Source organism: Cynara cardunculus (assembly GCF_001531365.2).
Source record: "Cynara cardunculus var. scolymus isolate 2C chromosome LG 1, CcrdV1, whole genome shotgun sequence".
In the NCBI taxonomy this organism is placed as follows: Eukaryota; Viridiplantae; Streptophyta; class Magnoliopsida; order Asterales; family Asteraceae; genus Cynara; species Cynara cardunculus.
In genome coordinates this window covers 43,939,607-43,947,413 of record NC_037528.1, presented here as the reverse complement: position 1 = coordinate 43,947,413, position 7,807 = coordinate 43,939,607, and positions in this window count along the sequence as shown.

The following is a 7,807-nucleotide window of genomic DNA, read 5'->3' as shown; positions in this document are numbered from 1 at the left end:
TATATATATATATATATATATATATCTTTATATGTATAAGAGGAAAGCCTTAGGGTATTGAGGTGGAACCATGATAATTGAGTATTCCCAAATGGTGAATTATGGTTGAGTTTTAGTTGTCTCACATTGGTAAAAAGTTGAAAGATTTTAACAAAGTGAAGTGTATAAGAAAGGTAGATTAGATGTCTTTATATCAAAACATGATGTTTGCCTTATAGGGTTGTCTTTTTTGGATGATCCATTTTGAAATCTGTAACCATGGTTGTGATCAAAACCAACCAAATGGTAATATATATATATATAGGGGCTTAATCAAATGAGAACTAATTAGTATGTGGTAACTGTGAGGTTTAAATATGAGTCAATCATTTTATTATATTAATTGCATTACCTTAATTAAGAAAAAGGGTGTATTAGTAATTTTATTAATATTTTTTTAAAGGTTATCAATCAAAAAGATTGATACTGTTTCCTTATTAATCAAACAAAATATGGAAGTTTCTTTATCTGAAGTTACAATTAAGAAAATAAATATATAATTTTTTACTGTTAAAAGTTATTGGGTATCACACTGGTAACGTAGTGGTATGACAGTTGTATTCATCAACCAGATCTGGTATCATAGTGTGTATCACAATGTATTTTTGTCGTTATACGAAGTGTATCACAATATATTTTTATTGTTTTACGAAGTGTAACACAATATATCAGGTAATGTTTTCTTTTACCAAGTGTATCACACTGTGTTTTTTCGTTATTTTATGAAGCGTATCACAATGTGTATCATGTGTCGATATGGTGTTCGTTGGAGAGAGAGGAGAGGAGAGAGAAGAAATCTAGAATGACTAAAATGCCCTTAATTAATATTTTTAGTTAAAATTACCAAAATTTAATTTCCTAATTTAACCTTTGATTTGTGGTTGAGATTGGATCTCAAGATTACCATAAACTAATCAGTTTTTACTTGAATGTATCCCTATATATATATATGTATATGTATATATGTATGTATGTATATATGTATGAATGTATGTATTAGGAAAACCTTGGGATATTGAGGTGATAACATGAAATTTGGGTATTCTCAAATGATGAATTGTGGTTGAGTTTTAGTTGTGCCACATTGATGAAAAGTCGAAAGATTTGAACATAATAAAGTGTATAAAAAAGATGGATTTGGATGTCTTATTATCAATTCATGGGGTTTGTCTCATAGTGATATCTTATTTTAAATGAACTTCTTTAAAATCTATAACCATGGTTGGAATCATTACCAACCAAATAGTAAAAATAATAGTGGAAAATTAAAAGTGAAACCAAGGATGATAACTTGGCAACATGATGTTTGAGTGTTTCTCAAATCTTGAAATAAGTTTGATTTTTATCATATCATATTGGTGAAAAGATGATAGTTTGAAAGATGACAAATTCTTTGAAATCTATAGCATGGTTGGAATCAAAACCAACCAATTGATAAAGTTATAATGCAAAACGAATGCAAATGATACATTTTTTTTCTTAATAAGAGTTGTGAGAATTGTAGTATTTATAATAACAAATGTAGTTTAAATATCTCTCATATCACTTATATATACATAGAATGAAATTATTGACTTAATGAAGCGATTTCATTTGATTTTAGTATTCTTCAAATTATGATTTACAATGTTAAGCATGGCATTGTAAATATAAATACAATCTCAAATTTCTAGACACATCACATTCGCTCTAATTAAAACTTTTACATTTTTTCTTAAATTAAGTTCTTAGTGAACTTTAAAAGCAAACTTCTAAAAAATGTAACCAAATGAGGCGGTGGAGTTGTCTAAAAAAAGAGCGAAGCGTTGACTCACATTAAAATGAGGGTGTGGCAAAATAACACATATGCCCCTAAACTTATAATAAAATAAGCCATTGTTTGTTTAAAAAAAATTATTAATTTTTTATGTCTGATTAGTTAAAAGATAAGGTTATTTTGATTGTTTTTTTTAATTTTTCAGAAACACTTATTTCTTGTTCACCTCTTATCTGATAAGAGGTAAACCAACCTCTTATTTGCCTTTTATTGTTGTTCTTCAAATCTTAGCAACGACATTTTCTCAATTGATTAAACTTAATCAACCATTTCTCTCAATTGATCCTTACCAAATTGATTCTCACCTGTCTCAGTTGATCTAGTTTAGTAGGATTTAAATGTGTTAAATACCGTTAATGACATATTTTTGTTTAAATGAATGTTAATTATATAATTTAGATGTAAATTTCGTAATGATGATAAATAAATATGTGAAATTGTATAAGTTTACTTATAAATTTAATATTAAATTTCTAATAGATAAAATAGACATTACAAGGGAAGGAGCTTTAGAGAAAAAAAATCTTCAGAGAAGCTTTTAGAAATGTATCTAAAGCTACATTATAGAGAATAATTTAAATGACAAAAATGAGAAACGTAGCTAAAGGTTGGACGACATTTAAAGAATGATTTATAGACTAATTATACGGTGTAAAAAATTTACATTAAAAAATAAATAAAAAAATATACGATCTAAAAGATTTATATTAAAAAATAAATCAAAGTTAAATAAAAAATATATGAAATACATTATCTTCTCTTCTCGTCGCTCAATCACAGAAGCCCCAAATTGCTCGTCTATCACCATCGCTCGAGTCTATCATCGAATCTTATTGATCATCACCATCGCTCAAGTCTGTCATCCAATCTGTCTTTCTCTCTGCATCGATTGCTCGAACAACATGTACACAATCTCATTGATTTCTATTTAGCGATTCTTCAAAAAATATCGATTGCTCGAACAGGTACTTGAAATCCCTATTTGTTTCAACAGATTCATCATTAGTAGAATGCCAATTTGTTTAGTTCAATGTACATATTTCAAACCTGATCAGATTCATCATTTTCTGTACATATTTCACATATCTTCGGATCGTTTTTTATTGCCTGGGATGGAGACTATTGTCTATACACTGCACTCTTTTACATTTCACATATCATTGAGATGGTTGTTTTTTTTTTCAAACATATGCTATTGCAATAGAAAAACCTCAAGCTTTTTCTTGTTTTGGGGGTTAGATCTCGCTCTACTATCTGCTAGCTATATAAATTTTATGTGTTATTTTTATTAATCTTACAGTTTACAATAACTACATAGTTTTTGTGTTTGCTGATCATTAAACACATTTGACGGCTTTAATAGTTTTTGTGTTTGCTGATCATTGAACACATTTGACGGCTTTCAATGTATACCCAATTAAGAATAAAGTTAACTTAGAACAAAGTAGCAAAAGGGTGTTATGGGTAAGAATTCATCCTTGCAATGTGAGCTGATTGTACTGTGGCTAGGTAGAACAGGAGACCAATTTACAATACGTGGATTGTTGAGAAAGTTTAAGTCTGCATCGTGGGTCCTACTTATTTGTTTTTATTTACTTAGTCTTTTATTTTCAGTTTCATTATTTACCTAGTCATAGGAGTCAGTTTCTTTGTTTACCTAGTCAATAGGAGTATGGAGTGGAGTAGTGGGTTAGTGCCTATTTTCTAGTACTTTCAGTTTACTTTATTGCCTATCTATAGGCTGCTTTGTTTGCTTTTGTTTAATCATCAGAAATAAGAAAGTAGTAGCGTTTGCTTTCCTTCATCCTCTGTTTTCTCTATATACTTGGTGTATTTATTTTTACTCTTCTCTTTATTTCTTGACAGTGGTATCAGAGCTTGGTTTCAAGAAGAGTAGAATTTTTTTTCCCTTTCCTTATGGCTTCTTCTGATTGTTTTGTACAACCTGCCATCCCACGCTTTGATGGTCATTATGACCATTGGAGCATGCTAATGGAGAATTTCTTGAGGTCCAAAGAATATTGGCCAGTTGTTGTTTCTGGAGTAGCAGAACCAGCAGCAGGTGTTGAGTTGTCGGCAGCACAAAAGACGGAACTTGAAGGGCTGAAGTTAAAGGATCTTAAAGCAAAGAATTATCTTTTCCAAGTGATTGACCGATCAATCTTGGAAACCATTCTTTGCAAAGACACCACCAAACATATTTGGGATTCCATGAAGAAGAAATATCAAGGTACAACAAGGGCTAAGAGGCAGCAGCTTCAAGCACTACGTTCGGAGTTCGAGATGATTCGAATGAAGTCGGGGGAATCAGTTACAGACTATTTCTCAAAAACGATGGCAATCGTTAACAAGATGCGAATTCATGGCGACAAGACGGAGGATGTGCATATCGTTGAGAAAATTCTTTGATCGTTGACACCAAAATTTAATTTTGTTGTCTGTTCTATAGAATAAGCTAATGATGTTGGTTTGATTTCCATTGATGAACTACATAGCTCTTTGTTGGTTCATGAAACGAAAATTAACGAGCAGGAGAATGAAGGAAAGGAAGAACAAGCACTGAAGGCAGAAAATCACTCTACATGGAGTAGAACTAATAGAGGTAGAGGAAGAGGCCGAAGAAATTATCGTGGCAGAGGAGGTAGAAATCACAATGATCGTGGGAACCAGCAACATTTCAATCGGCAAGAAAGTCAATTCCGAGGAAGAGGCAGAGGACATTCGAGGTCAGCAGACAAGTCAAGTGTTGAATGTTTCGGTTGTCATAGGTATGGCCATTATAGATCTGAATGTCCCTCTGATTTACATAGACGAAGTGGCGATCAAACTAACTTTGCAGAAAATGAAGAAGAAGTCTCTCTTCTGATGGTATGTCACGTAACGGAGGAAACCCAACAAAACATGTGGTATCTAGACACCGGCTGCAACAATCACATGTCTAGAGAGAAAGAGACATTCTCTGAATTGGATGAATCGTTTCGTAGCACTGTGAAGTTTGGCGACCATTCCAAGATTCCGGTTATGGGAAAGGGAAAGGTATTAATTCAGTCAAAAGGAAATACTACTCACACTATTTCCAATGTTCTTTTCGTGCCAGATTTAAAGACAACCTGCTTAGTGTGGGTCAGTTACAAGAAAAGGGATATGAAATACATATGAAGGATGGCATATGTACGGTTAAAGATGCAAAGTTGGGCTTGCTTGCACGGGTTATTATGACAGCAAATCGAATGTTCCCACTCGATCTCCACAACACAGCTCACTCATGCCTCTCAACAAAATTGGATGATGAAGCATGGCTATGGCATTTTCGCTATGGGCATCTGAATTTTGGTGGACTAAAAACCCTATGGCAGAAAAACATGGTGACAGGCCTCCCGCAGTTGGCTGCCCCATCTCAAGTTTGTGAAGAGTGTGTTGTCAGCAAACAACACCATAATCAATTTCCACAAGGAAGTTCGTGGAGAGCAAAGAAGGCACTGGAGCTTGTTCATTCTGACATTTGCGGGCCAATAACACCACATTCTAATGGAGGTAAAAGATAAATAATTACCTTTATTGATGATTATAGTCGAAAAACATGGGTTTATTTTTTGCAAGAAAAATCTGAAGCCTTTAAAGCTTTCAAAAGCTATAAAGCTTTAGTTGAGAAAGAAGTTGGCAAGCCGATAAAAGTTCTTCGCACGGATCATGGTGGAGAATATAACTCGCATGAATTTGCAAGTTTTTGTGATAATCAAGGAATCAAAAGACAACTTACAGCAGCATACACGCCACAGCAGAATGGTGTATGCGAGAGGAAGAACCGCACTATTATGAACATGGTGCGAAATCTTTTGACCACAAGTGGCATTCAAAAAAGGTTCTAGCCCGAAGCCGTAAATTGGAGTGTTCATTTGCTGAACCGAAGTCCCACACTTGCTGTCCAGAATATGACACCCGAGGAAGCATGGAACAGATGGAAACCTGCTGTCGACCACCTTAGGGTGTTTGGCTGTATAGCTTATGCCCACATTCCAGACGAAAAGAGAAAGAAGTTAGATAATAAAGGAGAAAAGTGCATTTTTCTTGGTGTTAGTGATTAGTCGAAAGCTTATAAGCTGTATAATCCTTACACTAAGAAAGTTATCATCAGTCGTGATATAGTCTTTGATGAAACCAATTTCTTTCCAGGGGATCGAGATGGTGTTATGAAGAGTATACCAACAGATTTTCATGGTAATGTGTTAGCTCTAATATTTACTTAATGTAAAAGTATGAAAAAGTATTCTGCAAGTGTTGACAGAAGGGTATCTTCCACAAAAGGCAACAGAGGACCTACAACAGAAGATGTTTCATCGTACAAGTCAAGAATGACATAACCTCTGATGTCTCTCACAGAGGTTCTGGAAAATGGTCCTCTACAGCAGAGCCTCTGAGATGGCTCACAGAGGGTCTGCGGATTCGTCTTATGTGAAGATCCTGTTATGCTGTTTTTCAAAGGTTGTTAGCTGCACGTGCTTCTCACGTGACTAGATCTTTAATCGACTTTATTTGGACGACTTGGATGATTTCGCACGTCTAGGTCATGTCAGAAAGGTCGTTAGGAACTAGTATAAATAGCAGCTTAGGTCTTTGTATTCAGTGTGCTTCCGTATTGTAATCGTCTATATTTTCAATCAATTGAAAAACCTTTGAAGCGATTCTATTGTGTTCATCTTCTTCATATTAATCTGTGTTCTTGGTTAATTACTCTGTTTTGTTCTTATCATTGTTTCCGCTGCACTATAATCGTCCTAAAGATCATTCAGAGTAAGAGTTCAAATACCAAAGCTGAATTTACAGGTCCTAACAATTGGTATCAGAGCAGGAATTGAATTCTCATTCGATTAATTCTGTTTTTGGTATTAATCTGCATTTTATAGAACACCAGTCTTCTTCATTTTCCTCTGTTTCACTCGATTAAATCAGTTTCATCTTATTCCTGTTTTTCTTCTTCTAATTTCAATGGCGAATTTGGCCAATACTTCATTCATGAGCACTGGTTCTCAATCAAAACCTCCCACGCTTATCCGTGAGGAGTATCCGCAATGGAAGGTGCGAATGATTAACTTTTTGGAGGGAATTCACCCAAGGATATGTGAATTTCTCTACAATCCTCCTTATGTGCCAATGAACTTAATTCCAAGAGTTCCTGCTACTGGCACAACCCCAGAAATTCCTGAACATTACGAGCCAAGACCTGTTGTTAACTGGAGTGATGAGGACAAGATATTGGTTGATTTCGGCAGCAAATGCAAACGGTTATTAATCATGGCAATACATCACGAAATCTTCAAATGTATCGATCACTGTCAATTGTCCATGGATATTTGGGCAGAATTAGAAAAACAGATTGAAGGAGGTAAGAAAACACTCAAGAACAATCGAGCAATTTGCATTGACGAATACCACAACTTTAAGGCGAAAGAGGGTGAATCCCTATCGGACACATACTCCAGACTAAACACCCTTATTAGCAATTGCAAAATGTATGGAGTAATGAGAACGGCAGAGGACAACAACTCTCTGTTCTTGAAGAGCCTTGGAATTGAATGGATGCACTTAACCATGTCTATGAAGGCCACCTTGGATTTGGAAGCTTGGACTCTGGCTGACTTATTTGGCTCTCTTAAAAGTTAAGAGCCTCAAGTTCTACAAATGAAAAAGAACTATGGTGGTCCACTTGCTCTGGTTGCAGAGGATGGCAGCTATGGAAAGGGGAAAGGAACACAGAAGGAAGAGAAGGAGAAGAAAAAGAAGAAGAAGATCTTGATAGCAGAGAGTGAGGAGAGTTCTGATGAAGAAGTCTCGATGAAAGAGATGATGAAAACTCTGGCCTTGATCACCAGAGAATACAGAAAGGGTGGTGAGAGGAAGGAATACAAAAGTTTCAACAGAAGAAACTTCACAGAGGGTGGTAGATCGGATGCA